Source organism: Equus caballus, chromosome 2 (assembly GCF_041296265.1).
Source record: "Equus caballus isolate H_3958 breed thoroughbred chromosome 2, TB-T2T, whole genome shotgun sequence".
Classification (NCBI taxonomy): Eukaryota; Metazoa; Chordata; class Mammalia; order Perissodactyla; family Equidae; genus Equus; species Equus caballus.
The window spans coordinates 32,159,099-32,170,350 of record NC_091685.1 but is presented as its reverse complement, the minus strand read 5'-3'; the positions used below and the strand labels follow the sequence as shown (position 1 = coordinate 32,170,350).

At 55.1% G+C, this 11,252-nt stretch overlaps 1 long non-coding RNA gene across 1 annotated transcript; it reads left to right on the top strand.

Moving 5' to 3' along the window:
- Positions 1-2,251: 2,251 nt before the first annotated feature.
- On the top strand, positions 2,252-5,920 carry LOC138923212 (uncharacterized). The gene is made up of 3 exons (XR_011436524.1): positions 2,252-2,368; positions 4,706-4,826; positions 5,499-5,920. It is a non-coding gene; the product is annotated as an uncharacterized lncRNA (long non-coding RNA).
- The last annotated feature ends 5,332 nt before the right edge of the window (positions 5,921-11,252 follow it).

The following is an 11,252-nucleotide window of genomic DNA, read 5'->3' as shown; positions in this document are numbered from 1 at the left end:
GAGGGATTACTGTACTTACCCCACAGAATTGTAGTACAAATGAAAAGCCTGGATTTAATGAATTTAGTGTTGGAAAGTTTAGTCGTTATTAATAAAGTCCTTCACAGACGAGTCAGCCGTTCCCTGCAGTTTCCAGCGCTGAGGAGAGTGTTCATGCCCGCACCTGTACGGGTCTCTCCTCTTCCTCTGTCTCTGAGTCCTTAGGGATCCTTGTAACACCCACCGTGTCATTTATCTTTGACTCTCAACTGCCCCCAGAGCACCGAGTGCTGAGCACATGACTGTAAAATGAGCAGAAACCTTTCGTGGTGAACAGGTGAAAATGCCACATCGCCGACAGCCAACAAGGAAGCGAGAAGCCGACTCACAGGGTGTGCAGAGTCTCTGCAGTGGGAACCCAGCATGGCAGGCAAGGGGAGGCGTGTCACATGCTGCAGCCTCTGGCTCAGGTCGTCCTCGAGGCCGGGAAGGCAGGGGTCCTGTGCTGACTTCTCCTGGGACAGCGCCGGGGTAGCACGCGTCAAGCCTTGTCCAGAGCCCACAGGCCCGAGGAGAGAATGCCCCTCCTCCCAAGCTGTGTCTTCGGAGAGAGGCTGGAGCCATCTGTTGTGTGTGGAGCAATAATCCTAAGTGTCCAGGCAGCTGCAGGGGTCATTGTGACCTGCCTCGGCTTCAGCCATGAAGGTGAGCGTGCAGAGGTGGAGAGCAGAGGGAGGACACGGGCCCTGGTGATCTGTTGTCTCAGGCCAGGCCAGGGCTGGCTGTGAGGGGCTGAGCAGCACAGCGGAAGGGTGTGGACCCCAGCTCCCAGCCCACCTCTGCACGCCCAGATGCCCTTGGGCTAGTGTCCCTCACAGTGGTGGTGAGGAGGAACCTAGCCATCCTAAAAGGCGTGGCATAGTGCTCATGCTTCGTAAGTGGTGTCTGTGAATGTCTCTAAGATACGTTAAAGGAGCCTGGGGAAAAGGGCAGGGAAGGGCAGGAGGGGGCTGCCTGCGGTGTCCTCTACAGGTAGAGGCCTGCAGTGGAGTGCGGGGGTGTCCGGGACCACCGTGAGGTTTAGCCCTGTGGGCTGCACTACAGTAAACCCAGAGCCTCTGTCCCAGACCAGAGCGAGTGGTGAGAGAGGGGCACAGCGCCGCCCCAGGCTCTGCAGCTGGGGGTCACATCGGAGTAAAGCACAGGTGGGAACTCGTGTAATGAGGGCAAGGGAAATGGGAATGCTGGAGAGTGATTTCCGGCCTTCCCACTTTGCTGCATGAGCTTGCTCGGGGTTTTTGTGTGCTGCTCCTCCCAAAGCCCCCCAGTACCTAGTTGTGTATTTTTAGTTGTGGGTCCTTCTAGTTGTGGCATGTGAGACACTGCCTCAGCATGGCTTGATGAGCGGTGCCATGTCCGTGCCCAGGATCCAAACCAGCGAAACCCTGGGCCGCCGAAGCACAGCGAGCGAACTTAACCACTCAGCCACAAGGCCAGCGTCTGCGTGAGCTTTCTTAGTCACCGTTTATCTTACCCTCTGTGAGCTTGGACTCAGGGGCGTGTTTGGGTGAAAAAATGGCTGCATGCGGACTTGTCCTAGACCAAGCGTCTTCACCCTTCCTTGGGAAATACCCTAGGACTCAAGGTTTCACCGAGAACCAAGTTCATTTACTTCTCGTGAGTGTTCTCCAGGCTTGTGCTTGTGCATCTCTCCTGTCTTCTGCCCTGCCGCCCAGTGCTCCCAGAGCGTATGTCCCCTGTCCCCTGAGACAACTGTATCTCTTCCACGTACTTGGCGTCACTGAGCTCAGGGTGCTCGGCCAGGACCAAGCAGTGCTCCTCTCACTTGCCCTCAAGGCTGCTGAGGAGGAACCCGGCTTCCACATCTCACCCCTGCCAGCAAGGTGCTCCCCAAGTTACCTGTCGGCTGGGCTATCAGAACATCCTCCTTTCTTTGTCCTCCAAGGAGAGATTAGCAGAAGGCTGAGAGCAGCTCGCCAGCCAGGGCTCCCCGGCCGCTCTGATCAAACACCACTCTGCCGCCTCTTCTTGACTGGTTCCCCCAGCGCAGGCCAGAAACAGCTGATCAAACACATCAGGACAAGGTCAGTCCAGGGACCCACAGTCCCCTCCAGGGGAGATTTCATAGACCTGCCATCAGGAGGGTCTGATAAAAATGGGTAGGGGGCGGGGAAGAGGGCCCGTGGGGCTGGCACAGGACTGAGCAGCTTTTCATTCCATTTAAGGTTGAAACCTCTGTGCTCCACACAGGGTCCAGACCAAAGCCAGCATTTCCAGAGAGGCCAGGGCTGCTGCTGCCTGTGAGGCCAGGGAACTGAAGCGAAATGTGCATGCACGCATGACTGTGTGGGGGTGAGAGAGATGTCAGGTAGGAGCGAGTGTGGGTTTGGGAGCATGGGATTATTAGATTGTCACAGGATGACTTAAGATCCTCCCTCACTAAACTGTGACCCCTTCAAGGGCAAGAACTGTGCATTATCCTTTTTGTTAACACACACACACACACACACACACACACACATGCGGTTAGCCAGGCACATCAGGTGTCTTTTAGACCTGAGGTTCTGGAGTCTCTGCAGTCCTGTTATGTGCTTAGTCCCCTGCCAGATGCTGTAGAGGTTGGGGCCGGATCAGGCTAAAATGATGCGTGGTGCCTGCTCCTAGGGGACTGATGACCTGGTTGGCCAGGCAAGGATAACATCGGTGTGAGAAACAAGGACCCAAAACACCCATGCCAGTCCAGACTCAGGCCTAAAGTACCCATAAATGCTGCGTTTCTCTCTTTTTCGTCTTTTTCATGGAGGAGGGGGTGTTAATATTTTTTAGAAATCTTCTCATAATTAATACTTACTGTTATTAAGTGCTCACCACGTGTTGGACACTGGATGAAGAGCTTTATGTAATTCTTACGTCACCAGCACCCTGATGTGTAGGTGTGGCATGGTGAGAAGCTCCCTGATGAGTTATGTGGCTAGTGAGCAGCACAGTGGGCTCGAACCCTGGCTGACTGATTCCAGAGCTTGCTCTTAAACACCATGCCACATTCAGGCATTTCTTGCCTAATCCCCGGTCAGCCATACTTCCAGTTCTTAAGCAGCCCGGTGTGTCACACCTGGACTGTTGCCATAGGCCTGCCATGTCTCCCCACCTGCCCTCTCCTTTCTCTTCCCTTCTGTCCTTCCTGCCTGAGACAGCCAGCCAGGCCTAAAACTCTGCTTCTCTCAGCTGGAAACTTGGAGTCCCAGTAGCAACAGGAGTCATGTCCTTTGCCTTGTTTGGGGACTAGATTGTTGGTGGCATAGGGCCTGTCACTTTTTTGGGCCCCTGCCGCTCTCACAGTTTCACCAGCCCTTGGTCGACCCTTGATGACGCAGTTGGTGCTCTTCTGGGAGGGCAGAAGGACAGCTGCAGGTCCTGCCTGAGCCCCTGCGGGGGCAGCTGAGCCCGCACGGTGCCTGACAAATGTGCAAGGGCCGTTCCCCGACCCAGGCCACTCTGGGAAACATCTTGTCTTCTCTGACTTCCCCATCTCCCCCTAATCCTGGGCTCCTAAAGGAAAAATGTTTTCAGAAGAACAGCCATTTTACTGGAGAGTATTGAATCAGAAAACTTTATAAAATGCCGTGGTTCAGAGCCCCGCTTGAGAGAGATTCAGCTCTGAGTTCAGATCCCCGCTCTGGCCCTTGTTAGATGTGTGACTTTGAGTATGTTCATTTTTCTTGTCTGTAAAATGCAGGTAATACAAACCCTTGGGGTAAGTCTGGAGATTAGAAGTGGTGCATATAAGACTCCGGTACAGGTCATGGCATGTAGCTAGTGCTCAATAAAAACGATACCACTCATGCTGTCAGGACCCAAAGTTGCGGGGTGGTCCCTGCCCCAGTGCAGAGACCCACTGGGTGCTTCTGAGGCTCAGGAAGGTGGGCTTCTGTGGGGAGTGCAAGGTGGAAAAGAGGGCAGGCTAGACAGAGTCCTTGGAGGTCAGGCCTGGTCTAAGCTGTCCCTCTATCCCCCATTTCCCTGGGGTCCAGCACATGTCTGGTGCCAGGGAACACCCATTGTACGACTAGGTGAGTGGCAAAACCAGGCGAAGGGCCGGGCTCCTCCTGCTGCTCCCAGCTACGCCAGGACCACCCAGAGCAAGATCCTATAGCCAAAGGGTGTCACAAATGCAGGCGTACTTCCTGGATCTGGCTATGCCCCAGGTCCTGGCCATGTGGCCCCCGTGGAGTTGATGTCTTGTTCTGGCATCAGCAGCACAGGTTGTTTTGACCCATTTGGTGCCCCCGTTTCTGTCCCAGCATGGCTATTGGCCTGGAGTGAGAGAGGCCTCACCAGGTGGGAGTCAGGCTCTCAGGCAGGCGGGGCACAGGAAGGAGAGGGAGTGGCAAATGCTTGGACCAGCTTGGCCTCCCTCGTTTTTGTATGGGTATCAGTAGTCCCATAATGCCTTGCTCGAGTAGCGCTGCTGTTTTTAGATCACTTTCATACACATTATTGATCCTGCAGCACCATGAAAGTATAGAGTAAGTATCCTTATTGTTACCCCTTTCACAGTGAAGGAATTCAGACGCAGCCTCCTCTGTGGACTTAAGAGTCCTCAGCTAGTGGGAGGTGGAATGGCAGCCCAGTTTTCTGACACCACATGTAGGCTTGTCCCACCTCACCTTGCTGTCCCTTGTGTCTCTCTGGTCCCCGTATTCAGAGCACTTTTCCATCGTTTACTTTCGTGACCCTGGCAGCAATGCTCTGAGACTGGAGGGGCACGAATTATTTGGCAAATGAAGAACTCGAGGTTCCAGAAGCCCACGTTGCTCCATCTCATGGTAAGTCAGTAGCGGAACTGCCATCGGAGCAGCTGGACCCCATTACACCCACTGTGCAAGGAAAGGCACAACTTCGGCCAGGGCTCAGCCAGAGTCCTCGCGGCAGGGGTGGGCTGAGCGCTCCCGTTTGTCACCCTCTGCCCTGGCCAGGCCGTGTGCACATCATCCCCAACGTAGACACCACATCTGTGTTCAGGTCACCAGAGGAGCACTGTCCCATGGGCTTCTCTGTGATGAGGGAAATGGTTTATTCTGCACTGTCCCACATGAATCCACTAGTCAGATGTGGCTTTGAGCACTTGAAATGTGGCTAGTGTGACTGAGAGACCACATTTTAAACTTTAATTTAAATAGTTGTGTGTAGCTAGTGGCTAATGTATTGAATGGCATAGAACTAGATGGAGACTCAGGGATGAGAGTCAGACAGGAAGTGGCTGAGCCCAAATTCAAAGCCAAGTCTGTCAGACTCCCAAGCCCATGACATTTCCACTGGAGCCCAGTGTCAGGAGGGAAATGCACTCGGGCGTAAATATTGGCTGCAAGGGTCAGAATACTTCTGTTTCATTCATTAAGGCTGTCCCCTGCTTTATGCTCGTACTGTTAGCACCATCGCGGCTCTGTGCCCTCGTCCGTCTGCATCCTCATCATTGTGGATTCCGTTTATTGTTCCAGGGGCTCCACCTCCATCGTGACTGATCCTGATAATTATAATGACGATCCTGTTATCCTGTTTACATATGAGTACACTGAAGCTCAAAAGAGTCGAGAAACTTGTCCAAGCTAGGTGGGCTTTTGCTGGAGGAGTCACGGTGGTATAAATACAAAATGCCTGGTTCTTGCTCCTGTTCCTCTCCAGCTCCAGAGCAGAGCTAACCTGAAATTAGCAGGTACCACAGGGCAGCCGGCACGCCCTCTCCCTCCCGGCTTTTGAGAAGACACCATCACAGGAAGCATGCTGCCTGGGTTCCAGTGGCTGTCTGCGTGGAGGGCTGGCCAGCTGGCATGTTCTTGGGGCAGGCTCACCTTTGGATATTTGTGGCTTTCTGACATTGCAGGAGAAGGCACTTACCTCAATTAAACACATTTTTAAAAAAGCCTACTATAATCTTAAATTCGAGTTTTGTTTATCTTGGAACTAACAAGATTTGTGGCAGCATGCCAGCACATTTATAATAGAAGTCGTGGGGAAACTAAATTCACTGTCACTCACAAGCTGCATGACCTTGGACAAATCTCAGCTCCACCCCAGCGAGTGGATTAGATAACCTCCAAGGGCCCTTCTCCAATAGTCTTTGATTCCTTATGTAGCATGGATCGTAGGGAAATTGGCATTCTGGGGCTGACTCTGCCAGCTTCATGTTGTGCAACTTACCTCTGAGCCTCGGTCTCCTCGTCTGTGATGCTGCCACCTCCCGGCTTGGCCCACCATCTGGCGAGTGTGCAGTGAAGGCCCCGATGGGCTTTTGTGCTGCATGCGCAGTGCCCAGCAGCACTCACTGCCCTGCTCGGGGGAAGAGACGCTGGAGGGACTCCCTGTCCTCAGTGGGAGGGCAAACATGTCCTCTGGGGGCCAAGGTCCTGCCGCAGGTGCTGAGAGCTATGTGAGGAGAGCCTCCCATAGCAGCTCCGTCAGGTACAGCCCTGCCTGCCCCTCTCCTTCCTGGGGCCTGGGCCTGGCCCACCGCAGGCACAGCTGGGAGGAGCTGGCAGGGAGGGAGGGGCGAAAAAGCATCTAGGCCTGGAAGAGGGAAGCTTCCCAGAGCTAGTGGAGAGGGGTTACCCCATGAGGAGAGTGGGGCATGGGGACAGTGGCTCTGCCGTCCCTGTGAGCCCTGGTCTGAAGCAAGCCTGGGGTGGCCCGAGGGCTGCGGAGTCACACGGTCTGGTATCAGCCTGCTACAGCCAGTGCTCTGGGCTTGGGCGAGCCCCTTAACCTCTCTGAGCCTTATTTTCCTTTTCTGAAATGGAGAGGATCACGGTACTTGCCTGCCTCTTAGGATTATAAAATAATACTCGTGAAAGCCCTTGTGTGGCCAGAGAACAGGCTCAGTAAATGGCTTCTCTGGGCCTGACCCCAGAAAGGCCGGCTTGCAGGAGGGGCTGTGCTTTGTAGTCAGGACTGCAGAGCCACAGGGCAGCAGGAGGGGCAAGTCGTGCTCGGGGGTGGGGGGAGGTCCCCCCGGCCTTGTTTAGGCTGCGGCCTCCGCTCCTGCAGGGAGAAGCAAGGCCTGAAGCCTGGTATTGTGTGTCCTGAGCCTTCTGGGTTAGGCCTCGCTGGCGGGGCAGTCAGGACCAGAACCCCAGGTTTGTGAGGGGCTTCCTCAACCCAGCACTCAGGAGGCCTGAGGAGACGGAGCCCCTGGACCGCACGGGCGGCTCCCTGTCTCCTGGCCGGAAGCTTCCCCACAAGCCTTCCTGGGGGGTGCACACGCAGCCTACCAGGGGGAATGGGGAGGTGGCAGGCACTCAAGGCTCCCAGCGTGGGGCCCTCTGTACCCTAGCCAGGCACGCATACTCAAGGTCAAACTTATCTCCAGGCCTTGTCCCCAGCCATCCCGTCCCCAACCCATGCCCTCCGCTGGCCTTTTCCCACCAGCTTCTCCCAGCCCTCCAGGCCCAGCCCAGATGTCTCCCACCCCAGAAAGGTGCCTCGGGTCAGCCCAGCCAAAAGGGTCTTCCCCTGGCCCCCCTGATACCTCGTGTGACCCACATTGTTGAGCGTGCGCTAATTAGTGTTCACGTCTTTCTGTTTGTTTTGACTTTTTTGTGTGGTAAAATATATATAACAATTTACCATTGTAGCCATTTTTAAATGTAGAGTTCAGTGACGTTAACATCATTCGCACTGTTGTGCAACCGTCACTGCCATCCATCTCCAGAACTTTCTCATCATTTCACACTGAAACTCTGTACCCATTAAACATTTCCATCACCCCTGAAAGAAGCCCGTATGTGTTAGCATCCCTCTCCTCCGCCCCCCGCCCCCGGCCCTGGAGACCACCCACCCCCTGGCGCTCTGAATTGGACTAGTCTAGGTTTCTCATGGAAGTGGAATGACACGGTGTTTGTGTTCATGTCGTGACCCTCCACAGAGCCTGGTGCCTCTACTGAGTGACCGGGTAAAAGGGGCAAAGAACAAGGATGACGCCGGGCCCAAGGCTTCCCGAGACAGACCCGGTCCCGCCACGCCCTCCCACCCAGCACTAGAACGCCGTCATTCCACAGGGCCTGCTGAGCACTTACTGCGGGCTAGGCTGTGGTCCAGTGCTGGAGACACCGCAGTGAGCGGAGCAGAGGAAAGGCCCTGCTCTCGTGGAGCTCGTATTTCAGTGGGAGAGCAGACAGTAAGTGCACAGTGTGCTGCGTCATGCTGAGCGTCAAGGAGAAAGTTAAATGGCAGGGGTGGGGTGGAGGCACGTGGAAGTCAGACGCTGTTGCAGTTTTAGATGGGGTGGCCAGGAAGGGTCTCGCTTGTTCAGTGACCCAAGCAAAGACCTGATGGCTTTGAGGGAGTGGCCACGTGTGTGTCTAGGGGGGAACATTCCCAGCCGTGGGAACAGCCAGTGCAAGGGACCTGAGGCAGGAGTGCAACGGCGTGTTTGAGGAGTACTAAGGAGGCCCAGGCAGCTGGAGCAGAGTGGGCAAGGGAGGGAGTAGTAGCGGATAAAGTTAGAGTAATCGGGGCCCAGATCATGTAGGACCGTCTAGGCCATTTTAAGGATTTGGTCAGTGGGGGGTTTTGAGCTAGTGCTGTGACTGCTGTGTAGAGAATAAATTCAGGAGAAAGGGTGGAGGCTGGGAGATTACCTGGGGTGTTGCAGTGTCTCCTCACAGCAGAATTTGATAAAAATTAAAAACGAAAATGAGGGTGCAACTAAAATCAGTTTCTGAGTGGTTCATTTATTAGCCAAACGAAAATAACGGTGGCTTGGGCTGGGGTGGTGGTGAGGAGTTCAGATGCTGAAAGTAGAACAAACAGGATTTGCCGATGCCTTAGATGTGGGGCCTGAGAAGGGAGAGGGCTCGAGGGTAACTCCGAGATTTTGCTCTGGAAGTGGGAGCGTAGAAGTTGCCGTGTGCTGCGATGGGGAGAACCATGAGAAGGCAGGTCTTGGCGGAAAGACAAGTTCTCCCTGGGGCACGTTAGGTTGGAGACGTCAGCGGACGCCCAGGTAGAGATGGAGAGTAGGCAGCTGATGTGTGACTCTAGAGTCAGGGATGTTGAGGTCACTCGGTCCAGTGTTCCTGTTTTGTTTTCTGAGGCCGAGCCGGCACCTGGCATCACCAGAGCTTTCCAGAGACCCAGGCTGCAGGTTGGACTCCACCCTCCCCAGTGTGGGGAAGAGACCAGGCCTTACAATCTGCTCTTCCTTTGCCCATCCATCCATCCATCCATCCGTCCATGCCCTGCACATCTCACCTGTGTCAGACGCGGTGTCAGGCACTGGGGATACAGGAGTGAGTAAGATACAGCTTCCCCTCAACAGGCTTACAGTCTGGTTACAAACTCTCTACTCTCCCCCCCACCCCCGCCACCTCCTGCCTCCCGTGGCCTCAATCTCACCATTGGTAAAATGAATTTGGATCAGACAATCTTTAGGGGCACCGCCAACTCAGACCTCCCATGACCTCATGAGGCCAACTTGCCCTCCCCCTTCTCTGAGCTGGGGCGCCACGGCTTGGGCGGGGCTGGGAGAGGGATCCGTGTTGGCTTCCTGCTCCCATAACACCCATCTGACCAGCAAATGTGCCCTGACATCGATTTTGCCGTCTTCATGTTCCATCAAGATGTGATTAACCGTGGTGAAGCAATTAAGTCAACCTAGCAAGTGTGGTCTGCAGTCCACAGGACTCACAAGTGACTTGGGTTAAGGCTTAGATTCTCAAGGGGGGCAGTAATTGGCTATCAGAGGGTTAAAAAATCTTACTCTTTTTATGTATGAAGTGCAGATATGCGCACAGTACATACACAGGTATGCAGTACATCTGTAGTATTAAGATCTCATGGGGGTAGAGATTAGGGGAGGAAATGTCTTAAAAGGCTCCTTGGGGAGCAATGCTGAAGGAAAGGGTGAGAAGCCAGGTTAGGAGGCGGAGGGGAGGGCCAGGGCTTGGAGCACACTCTCGGTTGGCCCCACAATAACAGAGGGCTCAGTCCTAGTGCTGGGCACAGAGGTGACCAAGCTCAGAGACACTGCTCTTAAGCCACAATCTGGTGGGGGGTAGGCAAGAAAATAGGCAGTCATTCTACCCAATGGCAGGAGCCATGCTGGTGGCAGGGAGGCGGGGCCTCTAGCATCAGGAAGGCTCCAGAGACGGGCCAAGCAGGGCTGCGGCAAGTGAGCAGAGCTCTGGGGGAGGCCAACCTGCAGATCCCAGCTCCCTTCTAGCGGCGGGGTAAGCAGATGCCTACACAGAGTGGTTCCTTTGGTTGAGTGGGGTGCAGAGCGGGTTGGGAGAAGGCTGAGAATTTCCTTCTTTGATGTCCTAAGCTCGAAAATTACATCTGACCACTGAAAGGTGCCTGGAATCCTCCTATCCATCCCTCGACTTGGATATCGCTCTGGATGGCAACCTGATACATAGGGAGAATTCCAGACCAGGTGCCAACCTACCTGAGTCCTGGTCCCAGGTGCGTCCCTGATGTACTGAGCGAGCATCCTTGGACAGGCCACCTCCCCCACAGTCTCAGCTTCCCTCTCTCTTCCATGGGAGATGAGCACGATCCCTTCCCCCGTCTGCTTCCCAAGGGTCATGGATGCAGGGAGGCATGTGGAAGCCATCAGTCATGGCCTATGGAGAGTGCGCTCATGCACACACACACATACCCGTGATGAGATTCCTCCCCGTTTCACAGGTGAGGAGACTGAGGCACAGAGAATTCAGTCACTTGCCCAAGGCCACACAGGTAGTAAGTGGGGGAGCCAGGATTGGAACCCTCTGGCTGAAAGCAGGTCTGGGTGGGGTGAGAAGACCCAGGCAGCACTGGGTCTGGGGAGGCAGATGCTCCAGGCCCTTCAGGTCCTCTGTGCTCAGCTTTCCCACGGGTGGCCCTGGGCTGTCGGTCTGAGAGCCACGTTCTCCCACTCTTGTGGGCACCATTTACAAGCAGAGCACGTGCTGAGGAGATGGGCACAGGGGCAGCTGGGGGCCCTGGAGACCCTAGAGCTGTCTTCACAGACCTTTCAACTGTCAGAGGGATCTGCTTAGGACATGGACTGGACCACGTGGTGCCCTGGCTCCAACCCCCTGCGGCGCCCGCAGTGAAGTCCTGGCGGCTTAGTCGGCCAGACAGGGCCCTCCGAGGTCTGACCTCTGCCAGCCTCATCACTCATTCCTGCCTCATACGTCACTCCCAGCTTATCGAGCTGCCAGTAGCCCCCCGCACACTGTGCCTGGCCCCATTTCTGGGGCCAGAGGGAAGAG